Raw genomic sequence first — 19129 nt, 5'->3', positions numbered from 1 at the left:
GTTGTTACCTTTCTATTTGTTACGGTAAACAGTTATGCTAACTCATCATGCTCATCAGTGGAAACGAAAGTATCCCTGAACGAGTATAATCAACTGCTCTTCCATGTCCTGTGGAGCTGATAGCTTAGTAATGGCAGGCGCGACAGTAGTGCCGCCTCCCAAGCACCTTGGATAAAAAGAATAAAGCAGCAACATTTGCTTAAACTGTTGTTGTGTTTCTTCAGAGGACAGTCTCAGCAACATGTATCTGACAAATCGAGATCATAGCGTACGCTCTCACCAAAAACAAAACCCAAATTTTTACTCTAGTGATTTTCATGCACCATGCGATTTGAGCAGTCTGCTTGGATCCAAGGCCTTCAGTAACAGAATGGGACCAACCTGATTACACTGAATTTGGACCCAGCCTGGCTAGCATAATAGGTTGTCTCTTGTTGACTAAAACTAAGTGGACCTGTGACCTCTAGTTGGGGGTTGAGTACTTGCTCAAAGGCACTACAGGGCAGTATCTGTAGAAAGAAAGTAGTGTTCTTCCCTGTATTTCCCCACCCATTTTTCCCACTCTTTTAGTTTGTAGAATCAAACCAACAACTTTACACAAACCCTCCGGTTTAATCTCCTGCTTACACCCCCCCTCACACTGCAGGGGAGGGACTCTTGGGCAGGCAGAACAGGGCCCAGATGCCCAGCCACGGATAAGGTTTTTTTTGTTTTTTTTTTTGATAAAGAGCCCCCGCCACCACCACCTCACCCCATCTCTTCTCCTTCCCGATGCCTCCTCCATAAACAATGAAAAGTTAATGAAGAGGTAACTTAATGATGTAATGAATATAGCGGAGCCCAAGGTCAAAGCTGGCTACAGTCTGGGGCTGGGCACAAGACAGGGCCAGGTGATAACACATGGTTTTATATGCCTCTTTCGCTCTCACACACACAATCACAGACACACACAGATGTAGATTTAAATACTATTTGTCAGCTGGCATTGCGAGAACAACCTCTGGTTTTGAATTGTCTGTAGTAATATGCTTTATAGCTTAGAAGCATCCATCTGTAAAAGGTAAATGGCTACATTTATATAACACTTTCATCCAAAGGGAGGTTTGTGCCACTTGTTCAACCCCTGACACACCGGTGGCAGAAAGCAATTCGGGGTTCCATGACTTTTGTCCCACGGCACACAATGTATTCAAATACAGCGGCTTGGTCAGTGTCCCTATGCTATGATGCTCCACGTACCCTTCTAGCATCAGTTTTGCACTTGGGATCAAGTTAGCAAGAATAACTTTGCAATGACTTTCCAAAAGGACAAAAAAATAAAACTTACTTACGTTTCCGAAAAGATAATGGTTTGTGTTAAAATCAGTAAAAATTGGCATTACTCTACTTACTCAGTAATCTCCTTACTTAATCTCCTGGGTGAAGGTCCTGTGTTTACTTGACCCAGTGTGCGAAACACCTGGTGGCAGTTAGGGTGTATCTTCTACCTTCTCCACTATGTTTTCGTTGTTATTCTGAAGTGAATCCGAAGTTAACAAGTCATGAACTTTGCTTTCTTGTTGACATATTTTTCCGACTTCTGACAATGCATATGGAGTCCAAATTTTAAAATGAGTGTAACGATGTAGAACCAGAAAAAAAATCCACTTTTCAGGTTGTACGGGGCATCATTAGGTTTAATAAACTATGCAACATTTGGATTGCGGGCCATTTGCAACAGCACAATGCATGGAAAAAGCCTTACCAAAAACAACCGGGTATTTCAGTGGAAATACAAGAGGAAACCACAACACAATTTTTCTGTATTCATAAGTATTTGTTTTGCGCAAGGCACGGTGGCACAGTGGTTAGCACTGTCGCCTCACAGCAAGAAGGTCCTGAGTTTAAATCCCACAGCTGGCTCAGGTCTGGGGAATTTGTGGCTGGCGCAAGACCTCTCTGTGCTGAGTTTGCATGTTCTCCTCGTGTCTGCGTGGGTTCTCTCTGGCTTCCTCCCACAGTCCAAAGACATGCAGCATAATAGGTTAATTGGAAACTCTAAATTGCCCGTATGTGTAAACATAAATGGTTGTTTGTCTCTATGTGTCAGCCCTGAATGATGAACTGGCGACTTGTCCAGGGTGTACCCCGCCTCTCGCCCAATGCAGTGAGAACGGGTCGCCCAAGGATACGTGGACAGTAGGAGATGGGGATCAAACCGTCAAGGTTGTGATCAGTGAATGACTCGCTGTACTTCCTCCTCTGTATTTTTCGTGTGATAGAGGGAGCCGCACTGTACTTGTATGTGTAGAGATAAAGGGATAAGGGTGTTTGAAGTAGTGTGGGTAGTAAGAGTAGAGAGATGTTTATGCATGTTTTTAAGTTTCTGTGCGCATTTGCAGCTGTGTATGTTTGTGGCTTTTGCATTCTTTCCTGTGTGCACATTAGTGTGTGTGTGTGTGTGCGAGTGTGTATGTGTGGGTTTGACAGCACAGGGACTTGTTCTGATGTTGAAGCTGGTGATTAAAAATTGAATAGGTTTGAAAGACACAGCAGAGAGTTTGGCGGAGCCAGGTATGATCAATAGAGCTCTGGTGAATGGGCCACTACCCCTACTTGTTGGGCTGGAGAGCACTTGGGAACATGATTGTGAGTGTGTGCAAGGCAGAGAGAAAGTGTGCTGGAGGTGTGTATGTTATGCCTTTAAATAGTCAGTGAACCAAGTACACTTTAAAAAGACAGTATTCTCCTCACAGCAGTTTTACTTTTGGTTTGTTTTACAGCAGCTTCGCCACAATGTGAGAAAATGTCTAGATTCATATCAGACAGAGGCTGTTTTAAAAGACAACGCCAGCCTAACACACACGTTATTTTAGAAAGAAGTAGTATAACCACACAAGGAAGGATCAAGAACATTATATAAGAGAAGGAAAGATGATAAGAAAGGAAGGGGAGAATGGGAGTTCTTAGTGTGCAGCTCACTAAGAAGCCAGGTGCTCTCTGTCTTCGATCTGTTTGGCCTCCACCGGGCTAAAGAAGTGTCTACACCTCACTTTATCCCCTTATAGCCTCTCACACCACAACATATGGGGGAGGGGAAGAGGAGGCTGAGGATGTGCTGGATGGAGAGGATGGAGAGGGAGGAAAGGCAAGGGAAGGAAAATGACATCAGGAAGGACAGAAGGAACGGGGATAGTGGGAGTGAACAAGGAAGTGACAGACTGGTGCACACAGTTATTTGAAAGCCAAAGAACCTTTACGTTTTCAGAGTGCTTTCAGGTTGGCTAGCATGCAAACTTCAGTGGCAAAAAACGAAGATCTAACAGGGCCAAAGTATGTATAAGACCCAGCAGTCAAACATGACAGTCTAGACCTACATGCATTCAGCAAGTTAGCATCTGATTAGACTTTCAAAATAAAGCTTGCTGAAAAGAATTCTGGTGATGGTCACTGCTTGGTTAGGTTTAGACAGAAAAACTGCTTGGTTAGGTTTACGAAAAGATTGTGGCTTATTTCCTTAAAATAATGTCATTGTCAGGCAGAAACTTCATATGTCAAAAACTGTTACTTTTCAGGAAAATAGAAAGAAAAAAAAAGTTTTAAACTAATTTCATGCTGTTTAGTACCAATTTTTTATACTTTTCAATGGTTAAGTACTTGTAAAACTCAGACAGACATGAAGGGTGACCAGTAGAATCCTGTATGAAAGTCCTGGGTTATTTGTCACGTCTAAGCAAGGCAAAACTGGACACTGACACTTTATCTTCTAGAGAACTGGTGGTTCTATTACACGCTTTGGCGTGAGACTGGACTGATTCAATAGGCTAGCTAACTAGCTTTGGTAACTTACAGTTTTGTAACATTAGCTACCTCCTCATCTGGTGTGAAAGTGTTCTTCTCTGGCTCAGTGTGACATGCTTGAACAACCTATGTGTAAAATTTAGTGGCATCTAGCAGCAAGGTTGTGGATTGCAAACTCACCAAATACTGCTCGCCTCACCCTCCCCGTCAAGGTTAAGAAAATACTACAGTGGCTGCAAAAATCATGAAAAATGTGAAAGGCCTAAACTAGAGTCAGTGTTAGGTTTGTTCATTCTGGGCTAAGGTAGAAACATGGTAATTCAACATGGCAGCGTCAGTGGAAGAGGATCCACATCCTCTGTAGATATGGGCTCATTCTAAAGTAACGGAAACACAACAATTCTTATTTTATGGTGATAAATACACTATTAAAACATACTTATCAATATTAGGCCAATAGATCCCTGTAAATCTTACACACTGTACCTTTAAACTCCACAAATAAGATTATGTCTGCATTCCTAACAACACGAAACACTTTTTTTTTTCAACTAAAACACAATTTTTCCACCTGCTCACGTACTTTGGTCCGTCTGATCAGACATTTAAGTCAAGTGTAGCGCTGCATTTAAGTACCAGAGCAAATAGATGTGGCCAGCAGCACACTATCCAGCTGCACCGAGCGTTCACTTTAAAGGCCAGAATGGGTCACGCTGGTGGCTTCCTTTCAGAATAAAATAGTTCTGCAGATTCCTCCTTTCTCACTTGAATCCGCGGGGAAAATAAGAATGTTTTTGCATATGCATTTCTCATCATGATGATGTCACCGAGCTTTTAATACAGTGAAGAGCTTCTTGTGGTGCCAGTGTGAAGTCCTGTCTCCTCTCTGTGTATACATTTTCACACCCATTAAGGATTGGTTTTCTGAAGAGCTTCTTGTTTTAAAAGGCACGGACATTTTTCATTTCACTTTTCCTCTATACATCCATGTTGCATATAGATTAGATGCAATAATTGTTCACTTTCAGCCATTATTCAGCTCATTATTTCTTGAATGAATGCTAACAAGGCTAAGAGGCCACTTTAGAACATTTCTTCCAAGGTTATGTGTATGTTATGAAGAAAAACGAAGACTGAGATCTGCCCTGTATGGGAATCAAGAGAAGTCTTTGAAGAGTTCTCATGGTAAAATGAGTAGTTCTCTCTTTTTTTTTTTTTTTTTTAATTTTTACTTACACCCACAGGAATAAACCATGACTTTACTTCTTAGATGTTAATGCAATCAAAAAATCATAATTTTTAACATATGTTTTTCAAACTGTTTAATCCTCAGCTAAATTAAACACAGCCATGAGACAGTTTTTTCACATGGGGTGCTTTTGGACAAATTGTTTCAAATTGCAGCAGGATGGTCCAGAAAGAATCTGGTTTGGGGGTCGCTACAGAAAGCTGGCTGACGTCACGAGTTAAAAGGTCATTTTTCACGTCCATGTGTAAATGAGACACTGACAGTGTCAGTCACTAGCCAGGATTAAAATACTGTTGTTACTACTGCTGCCTGTAGTTAAAAGATTATCTGAGCACGGCCAGCTATCTGACATAAATATATTTGAAATAATCAGGTTTAATGATTATTATTGTTCATTATTGTTCATTACTTCAGGTGAAGGTCTGACCTCTGACCTCCACAGGTCAGCGGGACATTTGAGCCACACTGCAAGTATATTTATCTACAAGTATAATGGTAGGTCTTTAAACTTAGTTCAGATAATGTGTCTCCTAAGAATGACATTTGTATGCACTTATTTAGCATCAACAAAATACTATCTGCCAACAATTTCCCTCATTACTTCTGCAGGATCTGCATGTTGCATATAAAATATAGTTATGTTGCTAAAACAACATGGATAAAGCTCATGCTCATACTCTGTAACTACTATTATGAAATGATAAGGGAAATGAATGGAGTTTTTGTTGGAAAATGGAGTGATCATCATCATATTATACTTATTAATCTAGCAGGTCTTTCTTATAGGAGTGTGAAGATACAGATGCACCAGATAACTTCTGCAGCCACTTTATGTCTGGATATATTTAAATAGGCTTATTTTGGTTATATCAACCTAGTGAAACAGTAAAGATTATTTAGATGTTGCTTATTTCTTCTCTCCATTCATTTTATTTACAACAGGTTTATGCATGTGCAACACATTCAGTTCATTTTGCCATAGACACTGCTGTTAGAATTGACCGATTTCGCAATGTGTGCGTAAGTGAAAAATAATTTGTTTCATGAAAATTGGGCCAGTAGTTTTTCCGTAATCCTGCTGACAAACAGACAAACAAACAAACCGACACACAAACAAATTGAACCAAAACCCTAACATCCTTGATGGAGGTAATAAGGCACAGATGCTGTCTAGTTGGTGCATGTTCTTCAGTCAGAACATGACTGCGGCTGTTTTAGTGGCTAAAGAAGCTGGCACTTTGGTTTAAAGAGTGCATGCTGGATGCATGTTGCATTGCAGCACTGGTGAAGTGTGACAAACCCTCCCAATGTAACACATTGATTCCCGTTTTCCTGGGTATGTATTAAAAAGGAAAATAATCATAGAATGTCAGAAGACGCAAAATCCATTTGTTAAAGTGTTTTTTGGTGGCTCGGCTGCCTGCAGCGGTGCAGCGATACTTGATCACAACCTTTGTCATGAGTCATTCTCTCCTTCTCACAGGTTTTCTCCTGTCAATCTCGTCTCTGTGTGTGCTAAAAGCAGAATACACTAAACTTAGCTTCCCCAAGGCAATCTGTGATCCATCTGATCTGCTGGACAGCAGGCGTGGTAATGCACTGGCACTGTACGGCACTGTAAGATATTATATTATAAGCAAGGATGCTCTATTATTAGATGATAAGAAGCGAATATCTGCTGTGAGTGTTTTATGAAGGTCAAAGAATTGAATCAGAGATATTTCAACACTTACCTACTCTGTTTTGCATATTATACATATTATCACATGGGTTGCATTGTAAAAGCCATGATATGACCTGAGTGTGCTTTTAATATGCAGTTATGGTTTGTGTTTATGAGGGTTTATTTGCATAAGAGCTCACAGTAATGATAATGAAAAGGTAACACTTTATATTAAGGTGCTTATAATAAGAGTAAGTTAAAATGTATTAATGATGTTTCTTAATATTATATGTTAATAAGACTACATAATTAATAGCTCGATAAACATGTTTACTGTTAGATGATAGAACACTTAACAGTTTATAGACTGCTTAAGAATGTTAATTAAAAACCTTATGTTTCTTTTAATTGCATTGCAAACACATTTATTGACTTTAGCTAACTTACTTATGTCATTTGTAGTTTGTTTATTAAAATTTCTACATCCTTTATTATGCATTAACTAGCAGTTAACTATGCACTTATTAGCAGTTGACAGGGTTACCTGATCTGACATGCTTAAAATCATGATAAAATCGATGTCATCAATTAATTAACTTCATTAAGCATTGTTCACACTTTTACAAGGTACCCTCAAAATGCACAGTTAACTGTTAACTAGTGCATAATTAGAATCTTAATAAAGTCTTTCAAGTTATTTTAAGAAACTCAGACTTTTATTAACATTCATAAGCAGCATAGAAACTTATTCTTATAGCTGCCTATAAATGTTTTAAATCTTACATGTTTATTATGCTATTATTAACACTTACATAGTCTTATTAAGGCATATTAATGTTAATAAGCATCTTATGAGGGACTTATTACATATTAACTGTTGCTCGTAATATGAAGTGTTACTAAGATAAGATAAATGCGCTTTATTATCTGGTTTCAATACGCATTTGTCTTCCTTCCAGTCCAGCTCTGCAGTTTGAGTCACATAAGAAGAGCTAAGGCAAATCAGAAGTGCTGAATTATGCGGAAATGTAGCTGCTAACATGCTGACAGCTCACACCATGTGGGCCATCCACATTTAAAACTCAAACGTTAAATATTGTGAAACCACGACGGACCAGCACCATACTGTACTCTGTGTTCACCACAAGAAATTTGCTCCTGATACAGACTATCGCAAAATGCAACAGCATGCTCCGCACATGTGCGTCCTGATAGGATGCTCATATCACACAGTCTGATCTTTGCATTGATAGCCCGTGAGCAACGCCTGCGTATGTTGAGCGCCGTGTTAACTCCGGGTCATTTTGACAAGTGTAAACACTCAATCTCCCCATCAAATTCCATTAAACCCTGCAAGAACACAAACACACACTCCAAAAAGAAGCCCCCAAGCAGCGGCATTAAACAAGTGCTCTCATTTGGACATAAATAGTGTGATCTTACTCTCATAAATCACTCTGAGATTGTACATTTGGCCCGGGCAAAGGCTTCAGGTTTGCACACCCCTTCTGTAAACAGGTTCTCTTTTCAGCCTCTCACAACTTCAGCGTGAGTCGCTGGAAGTGTGAGATTCCGTGTGTGTATGTATGTGCAAGGTTACCGTGCTTGATCCATTTTAAAAAGAGTCTTGCTGTAATCAAAAATAATAACCGCTCAAAGCGTAAACTCTTCCAAAGCCCCCCCCCCTCCGCACCCTCCGCGCCCTCCCCTTGAAGTATGAAATAATATTCTGTGTGTGGGCCCTGGCCGAACGCTGAGAACGCAAACATTTCACAATAAAGTTGTTTAAATAAAGGCCTTGGCATAGATGGCTGGGAGATAGAGGACATGCTGCGTTAATTACAAGCGCCCGTTAAAATAAACCGCCGGTATAAAATATGACTCCCTCCCTCCTCCCATTCGTGGAGATTTGAACCTATAAAATGTCAGCGAGGTGTGTACCTCAGATGTGCTGTTTGGAGACCAAACACAACAGCAGCCCTTCTTGGTTCGGAGATTGGAAAAGAGCGATAGACAGACAAAGAAAGAGAACGAAGGGGAAGGGGGGGGGGGGGGGGGGGGGCAAGATCCGCAAAAAAAACACAACAGAGCTCTACAATCAACAAAGAAAGCAGTGTTTACTCTGCATTTAAAGACTTATGAATTCTTCTCGCCCCCGCCTCGCCGTTGCGTGGCGTTAACTGAAAGGGAAAATAGCCCAGTTAAGCACTCGGTTTATTATTCTTCAAACTCTTGTCTGAAAAGTAATATGCTTTAAAGGCACAGTAAATGTACTGGTGCTCTCCCCTCTGTATCTGTTTCAGCCTACCAAGCGCTATGTGTGTGTGTGTGTGTGTGTGTGTGTGTGTGTGTGTGGTGTGTGTGTGTGTGTAAGTGAGTAAAGTTACATTGCAAAGAGAGAGGCAGAGAGATGGATTATTTTTCCTGAAGCGTGGACTTAAGTTTCTGCTCTCTGCTGCTGGGTGGCCCACTCCTCTTTAGCCGTGTTAACATAAGAATAGAGGGGTGGCCAGGGGGTGAGGGAGGGGTGGGGTAGCCGGGTAGCTGGTTTAAATTATTCTGCGCCTCCGCTGCTGCATAGCAGGAGCTGTTGTTATCCACTTAGAACATCAGACGATTTGTTCCTTCTCCCTCTCTCTTCTCTCCCTCTCACAACCCTGTGGGCGTCTTTATTCGGGACCCTTTGTACCAGTGTTATGTTATAACGCCTGTCCCGGCCAGGGTGCACCTCAGCCCCTGCCACTTGTGTGCTTTTTCCTGTGCTGCATTTTTAAATTCAGATATGCTCTTTAAAAGCTCCATATCTGATTTTAACCCTGTAAAAAGTCTTGTTTTGTTCAACTAAGCTAAACTAATCAAGCTCCTCGTTCCTGTGCAAGATTCTGCCACTGTTAGGAATTCCTGTGCTGTATTTTTTTAATCCAGATAAAAAAAAAAAAACTTAAAAGCTCCATATCTGATTTTAACCTCTTAAAAAAGTCAGATTTTGTTGTTGTTGTTTTTTTGGGAGGGTGAAACTAAACTAATCAAGCTTCCAGAGATTCTGCCTCTGTGAGGATTACCTCAAAAATCTAAATATCAAATGTTAACTCTCCGTACCGCGGGCTGTCATCCAAGCTCAGTGACGAGCGCTGTGACGCTCGCAGGCCCAGATGAGGAATGCAGTTATGAGGAGATATTTGTATACATTCAGCCTGCGCCTTGGAAAGCGGAGATGGTGGTTGAGCACAGCTTAAAGACATCTGGATGCGATGAAATGCCATTTGTCTAAACAATCAAGAGTCTTACCAAAGCCACCCAACGTGCGCCGTGCTTTTAGTACATACTTGTGCAATGTGCTTCAACAGAAAGCATTATTGACAAATATTTCATTGCGACAGCCTCATGAGATCTCAAAACGAGATTTTTTTTTTTTTTGCATCATTCCAGCTTTCTGCTGTAAACATAAAGCATTTGTGACGGCTGTGTACTTGAAAATAGATGAGATGGGATGAAGTTCATTTTGAAGGAGGAAGAGGTTAAAATAAAGAGACATAAAACCATGGTGGCATTTCATTCTGAGTAAGACTGAGGCAGATCAGTGAGAAAGTGATCTAAATACTTAAATTTAATGTTCGTTCTTTTTAGAAGAATTGAGAATAATAATAACTGCTCATGTTTTGTGGTTGACCACCAGCCATCACTGCAACAAAAGATTCAAGAGAGTTTAAAGGTAAAATATGCAGCATTGTTTGTAAATGCACCATTTAAAGTTAGTTCCTTCTCCCCGGCTCAGTGAACAAGACAGACGGAGAGAGACATAGAGAAACATGCATTAAAAGAGTGAACAGTGTCAGCGAGAGCAAAGCAATAAATCAAAGAAATAAAAATTTCTGATTGTTTCAATGCGGTTACATTCTAAAACGCAAATAAATACGACCACACAGTGACAAAGTTTGTGTGAATGCAGCTGAAGTGATCTTCAATATGCTTTGCCTGTGCGTGTGTGTGTATGTGTGTGTATCTCCCGCTGCGGTTCTCACACACAGAGAGCAGAGGAAAAAGATAATAGACGGCAATGTATCCGTTGTATGTTATATTTTTATAGAGTTCTGCACACCTTTGCCAAGCAGGCTGAAGCCCAGAAGCATCTCAGACACAGCAAAACATGAGCAAAAAAATAAAAATAAGAAAATACAGAGGCAGAGGGCAGGATCTGTGCAGATCAGACACCACTACACACCTTTAGAAGGAGTCTATAAGTTTTTGTAAGGTAAATGTTGCATATTATGCCTTTAAATGTATACTATATTTAGAATATTTTCACTGTTTTACCTTGCTGTCACATCCTTTTTTTAATGGGAAACCACCATTATATAAGCCAAATATCGCTTTGTCCAAACCAACCAAACTCCACTGGTGAAATCAGTAATTTTACCTCGCAGAACATGGAGTTGTTGGTCTACTGCTGCGGTGATCAGTTAGTTTATTTGTCTTATTGTGTGACTTTGGTGTTTCAAAAGGTTAGTTCAGAGTCACACAATAACTCAAATAAACTACAAGACTGAAGCAGTGGTAGATCAGCAACTCCCGTGTTCTGTGAGGTAAAATGACAATGGAGTCTGGTTGGTTTTGAGCGATATTTGGTTTACATAACAGCAGTTTTCTGTTGGAAAAGACTGTCTGGCAGCAGAAAAAAGCAGTCAAAATATTCTGTATAATGATATTTTTTATTTTAGGTGGATAAAATATGTGTTGGTGCTGATCCTGTCCACAGCAGTACACTGCTTAACAAAAAGTAAAGGACAAAAAATACCCCATGCAGCCCCACTTCAAATAACCAGAGCTGTGTCTTTAAATGAACGTAACATGCAAAAGATACAATATTAATCCATATAATACAATACCAACATGTCTGAATGGTTTTCTATGCAGGCTGAAGACACAAAATCACAAGACAAACAGCCAAATAGAGAACAGGGCATCATCTGTCAAAAGAAATGCCACACCTATAGATTTATTTTCTCCTTAATTCCATTTAAACAAATGGTCTGGGCAGTCATGGCAGCCAGCGCTCTGATATGCCAGTGATGTGTGTGTGTATGTGTGTGTGTGTGTGTAGCAGCAGTGGTGGTGGAAGTGAAGGGGGCAGGCAGACATGACTGGGATAATAAGCGTCATGGAATCTAATCAGATTTCTAAGAGGAATTGATTGTTGTGAGGCAGCCGGTGCAGGAGTGGGGTTGACAATAAGCTGAAATTTAAGTGTTAATTTTTATGCTAATCCTCTGGCATCTCTGTGTGATGCAATTTGGTCCAGCAGCCCCTCGACTTTGCGCCGCAGATATGAAATTGTCCCGTGCACAGAGAAAATGTCAGCTTGCCAGACCCTGAAAGCTCGTAATTTATTAGGTATGTTTCTATTAGTATGTGTCACAGTTGTTAGGGAGCCACATGCGCAGGCAGGCAGCCACGCCACCTTGTTCTCTCTATCCCTCCCTTCCCCTTCTCTTCCTCTATATCTCACTCTTTCTATCCCTCCACCCCAACTCGTCCTGATCCTCCTTTCTCCATCTTATTTTCTCCCCATCCACTTCTTTAGCGCACACACACGCACATTCACGCACACACAATGGCAAACACACACACACCATGCTTGTTCTTAAGATGGTCTCGGCTCAGTGGCTGCTACACTGGGGCCTTAATGTATTATCATATATCGGGTGGTCCTTGCCCCCTGGACAAAAGGCTATTTAATACAATTTAATGACATTCCCAAGATTGGGGAGGGAGGGAGGGAGTGGGGGGGATAGAGGGATAGAGAAGAGAGAATAAAAGAGAGAGAGGGAGGGAAGGGGGAAAGGGAAGAATAAAAAAAGAAAAGGCAGAGGCCCAGATGAAAATAGCATCTGTGTTTTTCATGGCTCACCCATGCAAACATCGCAGTGTAAAATGCGTGACTTTCCCTCCTCTTCTGCCTCTACCTGCAGAATAAAATGTAGTTGAGGGGCTTTACAGGGGCTTTGTACTAAGTGTGTGTAGACTTTGAAAATCACTTTTATCTGGCTCTCAGCCCAAGTGGTGGAGGAAATACACAGATTTTTTACTTAAATAGTAAAGTCACAGCAAATATGACTTCACTGTACCACTTTTCCTTGGTAGAAGTCAGGGACCCTGTAGCTTAAAATGTTTTTGATCCCTTTTATGGTCAGTATTTTTTTCCTCCATTTCCCTTTTTGAAATTATGAAAGGGTGAACATGCAAAGTCAACTTTAATTAAACATTATTAAATACTTAAGCCTTTAAAATGAAGATATACAGTATAGAATAGTATGCCAGGCCATCCCAGCCATGCAATACTCAATCTAATGCAAGTGAACAGGTGTAAAAAGGACACATCAGACAGTGCATTCAAACCAGCGGTCTTCAACCTGTGGCTCTGTGGGACTTTTGGCAATTAATTCTATGGAAATAGGTAACTGTTATTTAACATTCTAATTTTAATTTATTGTTGTTGTAGTTATTCTTACATTTTTCAGTTGTAAAAATGTTTAACACATACATCAGATTTGTAGAAAAACTGATGGCTCAGTGCATTTAACTTTCATTTTTTTCAGTGGCTAGTCTTAAGTCTCCCTAAGCCAGCTATGGATGCCAAATCTAAAAAAAAGTATTTAATGGCTCTTTTTACAGTAAAGGTTGCAGATCCCTTGTTTAAACCAATAAAAAAAATGGGATTCATGACTGGTTGGCTAAGTAACCACTAAGCAACTCACAAAAAGATGCGTGTTAGTAATAATTAGGTAATTTTTTAAATTGTTTTCTAGTCAGACACATTGTGATACTGCACTCCAAATTGAATTAAAATGTTTATGTGACCAGTGTGTTGGATTTAGTGGCGAGGTTGCAAATTGCAATCAACTGAATACCGCTTGCCTCACCCTCCCCTTCCAAACAGGCAGAGGAGCCTACAGTGGCCATGAAGCTCATGAAAAGCTCGAATGGCCATACACCATATCTAGAGCTAGTGTTTAGTTCATTGGCTCTGCAATAATGTAGAAACATGGCCTTTTCCTTGGAAGTGGATCTGCTGTAGATATAATTCTTATTTTCAGGTGAATATACTCTAATGGAAACATTCTTGAATATGAATATAACCCTAACTGAAGTGTTTTTCACCTGATCACCTGCAGGAGACAAATGCACGTCTCTGATGCCAAATTCCTATCTGGTGTGAGACTGCAGGTTCATGGATGTGGAAAAATGTTGCCAGTGAACACAACCTTTGCAGCAATTACAAAATATTTAATGCAATATTCAAACATGGGAAACAGGGTTGATGAGAACTCACAACTACCACAGGTGTCACCAAATTAGTCAGGACTGAGATCTTGGGAATTACTTGAGAAGTTCAAACTTTCTTTATTATATTAATATTAGAACTTTTTGAATTTTCAACATTTTGGCTGTTTTATAGTCTGTTGCATAATGTAGTCCAGCTGTTCCCAAACTTAAAAATGCCACGACCCAATATGAAACTTGAAAATCCTCTGCGGCCCACCCAAAACTTTAATCTCAACTCTGATCAACACACAAGACGAACTGAACCAGTGATGACATGTTAGATAAATTGTGATGTTAGTGTGACAGGTCACCATATACAGTGTAACACCTGTGAATCTAGGCCAAATAAATGAAAAATAACATGTCATTTAAACCCCATATTTTATGATAATTTCAAACATATATGTATTCATTTTTCATGACCTCTCAAGGCCCACCAGCAGGGCCTTTCATGGCCTACCAGTGGGCCGCGGCCCACACTTTTAGTTTTAGTAGGTTTAGTTTATAACAATCTCTATATTTTATTAGCTTGTCATATGATTTTCTGTAAAATCTGAATCTACGAAGTAATTTCTAACTATAGCTGTCAAATTAATACCTCACATTTGTATCCTTAAGTACCTAAAAACTGCACTCAAATACAGTAGTTGAGTAATTGTACTTAGTTACTTACATCACCACCTGTTAGTGAGCAGTTTTGGTAGAGATGTCATTAGTGAGGGATAACAGAAAAAAAAAATTGTACAAACAATGTGTTTTAATATTTTTTCAGCATACACTCTATTCTATTCTATTCTATTCTATTCTATTCTATTCTATTCTATCTTTAGCCGTCTCCCTCTTTATGGTTAAACACTGCTAAAATGGCTGTGCACCCCGCTCGTATGTTGAGTGGTACTAGAAAGCCAGTCAAAACTGTACTCAGTGGGCCCAGAAAACACACTGAAAGGTTTGGATGCAATTCACATATAGGTCAATTAAATGCAACAACATCTGCTCTCTCCCTACCATTTGCATATGGCATTCATATGTTAATGATGTCCCTTGTTTTTTTTTTTTTTTTCTGCATGTGTGTATGTGCATATGTGTGTTTGTGTGTGCTATTTGTTTCTCACTCTGTGTGTGTGTGTGTGTTTTTTTTTTTTTTTTTCCTGTACTTCCTCCCCTCCTCCCATTCTCTTTGTATCGCCAAACAAAAAGAGATGCAGAAAATTTGGATTCATACTTCCCTTTTCGGAAAAAAAAAAAAAAAAAGCCCAGATACGCCCGTCCTATTTTCACTTCCTCTCGATTAAAGGGGAGGTTAGACGAGTGCCACAGTTGTTCCATTGCCGTGCCCCTGATTTCGACAAGAAGCCCCTTTAACAGCAGAGAAGGCAAGGCCCTCTCTTCCCCAAGCAGCTTAATGCCTTATAAATCAATGATGACACAGATGGACTAGCGATAATCTATTTAGAATGCCTCACAGCAAATATTGTTGTGCAGATGATTAGACAGCCAGTTATTTTAACTCAGACCCCTAAACCCAATCTTCCGCTTATCGTAATGCTCCTCAGATTTATAGTGGTAATTTGGGATTTGATATTTTAGTTATTTGGAATGAATTTGGCGACAAAGACGTGCGCAAAATGGCAGAAATTAAAAGTGAAATCAGGTTGTGGCAGGGCGGTGTGTGCATGTTTGTTTGTCTCTGTGTGTGAGGGTGTGTGTGTGTGTGTGTGTGTGTATGTGTGTGTGTGTGTGTGTGTCTTGGGTGGCATGGGCAGCTTGAGAAACAAAAGACATGAAGAGGTGCTGGTGTCTGTGCCAAGGCCATAATGATAAGGCATGTTTCTTTAAAGCGAGGGGGGGGCAGACCTTTAGCAGAATTGTATCTCCGGGGCATTTTGTGAGTGTGTGTGCGTGTGTGTGTGTGTGTGTGTGTGTTAGGCAGTCTAGTGACACGAGGGGGGTTAATGGCAATCCAGGGTCTCTGCCCCTTTTCATGGTCGATGGGTCTCAATTTAGCGTGCGAGGGTGAGGAGGAGGAGGAGGAAGAAGACAAGAGAAGAAGGAGGAGGAAAAAAGAGCAGAGGAGGAGTGCAAAAATGAAGTGGAGGTTGTCAGACGTGGCAGCTGCTCGGAGGCCCTGATAAATATAAGCCCTTATTGATCGGTTGAAAATGAAAGATCCCCGAGTGGCGTGCAGTATTTAGCTTCTTGTCTGCCTCGCGTCAGCGGTGGCCTTGCCCTGGAGGGATAGATTTTCAGCTGTGCCTCCGGGCACCGCAGCGCGCTGGCTTTGATTTCATCTTTAACCTTTTTCGGCTGCGTTCCCTTGACCTCTGCAGCGTCGCTCGCTGAATTTGTTAGATTTTCATCTTGACATCGACCCCCCCCCCCCCCCCACTCCCCTCCTCCTCACCTCATCTTCTCCTTCCTTTCCAACCCATCACTGTCTTCTTCTTCAGGCTGTATCCCCTGTCCATCTTCCTCCTCGCCTCCTCAGGTCTATATTTCACTATAGCCTCCTCTTCTAACCGCCTCCCCCCCGTCCTCCTCCTCTGTTTCTCCCTCTAGGTGGCCGTTCCAGCCAGCAGTAGTCAGTCAGGAGTGACAGTGAGAGGCCACTTGATCCGAACAGACAGGTTGCACTCCAGTATGCAGTTGGAGTGTTAAGGTAAGCACACACACAATTGACCCTTTGCTAAGCCCCACCCTCCTTAGTTACTGTTGCTATGTCACACATCACACATGCAGTTTATATAGTGATAACTGTGGCAGATTTTTAATCAACATTGGCTACATATGCTACTAGTGTTGCCACAATACTTGAACTTCTAACTTTGGAACAATACTTTGAAAAATATAAATATTCAAGAAAAAACATTGAGGGCATACAATTTTAGATTTTTAGTAAAAGATATCAATAACAGGGCTGTAACATGACAACGAGAAAGTTACCTTTATAAAAACATGTATTTTTTCTCGTTAGATCAGGCCTTTTTAAATAACTAAATTATCAAATTAACTAATCTACGGGGTTAAGTAAAGCTAATAGCACCAACTCATTGTTGGAGAGAAGAAAGTGCAACTGGCACTGGTGTATCAATACAGCAGAAAATGAGAATTGAAGCCTTTTCAAATATTCAGAATCGTTATTTCAATATTTTAATGACACATCATTCCACAGAGAAGCAAACAAAACCAAGCTTTTTCGTTTCTAGCTGATGACTGTGGATTTTGTCAACTTTTGTCAACTAAAATGATGACTTGCTGGCTTGTTTAAACTCACTGTGTTAGATGAGAAGTCCGTTTCCACCTGACTTTCTGATGTTTCCATATGACACATTTTAAAACGAGAACCATGTAAAAAGCGTCTGAAATACGAAAGTTAGCCTAAACGTTGCGTACATCACATAACATTAATTTCAAAATAAAGCTACCTCCCAGCAAGCATTGGTCAGATGGTGAAATAAGGCAGGGATAGATGCTAATATTTTTAAACCCTAAATTTGTTGGCCAAAGGACATTTTTGTTGGTCCAAATGTAAACTTACATACAACAATACAGAAAAGGCATTGCAATAAGAGTAGGCTTAATAAACCCACGCATACCCAAACCATACCTGTAGCCTTGGAATATTGTTAGCTAGCTAACGGTGAATACTATTTGCTGTTTTCGTAGATTGATGAACTAAAAGGTATGAAGGAATCTGGATTTTTGTGAAAGTGTCATGTTGTGTTGGTGGGAATGGGAGTCAAACTTGGTTGCCATGAGCACGGCCACCTACATGGAGTATTTGGTGGCCAGAGAGTAACTTTTTGTGGCCACGGCTTACCGTGCCATGGTTAATGTCAATCCTTGATGACAGAAATACACTCATTAACATCGGAGAAGGAAACACAGGGATTAAATTCGATGCAGGGGACCTTGAGACGGTCACCCAACCAGACCTGCCGGGCCAGGAAGAGAGCCAGGGTAGAAGCTAAGCTAACCTGGCTACTTTGATCATGCACGAATCCAAATCCTCCTCACCAAACCCCCCACACAAATCCCAGTGTATCCCTTGGAATTAAGCCATTAGTTTGGCAAATATCTAACACAAGTATGGCTGGAGGTAACATTACTGCAGGCAGTAAAATAGCTAGTCGGGCATGCTAACATTTCCAGCTTGCATTAGTGCAGATAAAGACGAACTTCAATCCATTCCGAAGACATTTGCTCTTGTATTTTAGATACAAAAAATGCCACCCTCCCAACTCATGAGACACAGATTATCACCCTTTTTAGAGACTCATGCACACCGTGTCAACATTTAAAGAAGCTTGACAGGCCTATGGTGCCTAGTTACAGTTGCTAATTTATGATCGGACAGTTGCTGTTCGGAGGAGGGGCCTAGCGAAAGGTCAATTCATACCTTAGCCTGTCCGCAAGGCCTCAGCTTTTCCCGTTTTTCCAAACCCTGTATGATATTTTCTCCTCACACTGTAATGATAAAAGAACAAGACACATAGACACAAATAAATGCACACATACACTCACACACTCCAACTGTTCGTCATTCACTCACCATTTAGTCTTATCCCCAAAGGCACTCTGTCTTAAACCAAAACACACACACACACATACACACACACACACACACACACACACACACAGACAGTCACACAGCTACAGTACACTGCTGCTATGTGCGCAGACAGAACTTGTAACAATCTGGATTGTGATAATCTATGATAATCATCCACCACATGCCACCTAAAAACGCACATGGGTGGCATTCAACACCCACACTGGCACATTGCTTCAGTGCATCTCGTCTCCCTCTGCCGCTCTCCCCAATGTCACTACCTCCAGCGTCAATGTCACCACTCTGCTCCTTATTTCTCTTTTATGTATGAGGAGGCTCGCGCTATAACACGCCGCGCAGGGGGAAAAAGGAAGAAATCTTGAACAATTTATGTTTGGCATTAGTGTAATTGAATCCCACTCGTATATCAAAGTAAGAAAGTTGTGAGGTGTAGGTGATATAAATGCAAGGTAGGGATCCATGAAAACACAGATCTGTCCCTCCCCTTTTCCTTGTCTTCTGAACAATGTCTCCCATCTCTTTTTTTATTCTCTCCCTCTCT

At 40.8% G+C, this 19129-nt stretch overlaps 1 protein-coding gene across 2 annotated transcripts in view; it reads left to right on the top strand.

Annotated features, from left to right (window-relative positions):
• The window catches only part of znf536 (zinc finger protein 536), a 297735-nt gene that overhangs the window by 101920 nt on the left and 176686 nt on the right, over positions 1-19129 (top strand). For both annotated transcript variants that reach the window (XM_084722068.1, XM_084722069.1), the window contains exon 4: positions 16575-16674. The gene's annotated coding sequence lies outside the window, so the exon portion shown is untranslated. The remainder of the gene's footprint in view (positions 1-16574; positions 16675-19129) is intronic.

Source organism: Lutjanus erythropterus, chromosome 1, assembly GCF_056507025.1.
Source record: "Lutjanus erythropterus isolate fLutEry1 chromosome 1, fLutEry1.hap2, whole genome shotgun sequence".
NCBI lineage: Eukaryota > Metazoa > Chordata > Actinopteri > Lutjaniformes > Lutjanidae > Lutjanus > Lutjanus erythropterus.
Note: the sequence above shows the minus strand (reverse complement) of the source record. Positions and strands in the feature narration are given on the sequence as shown.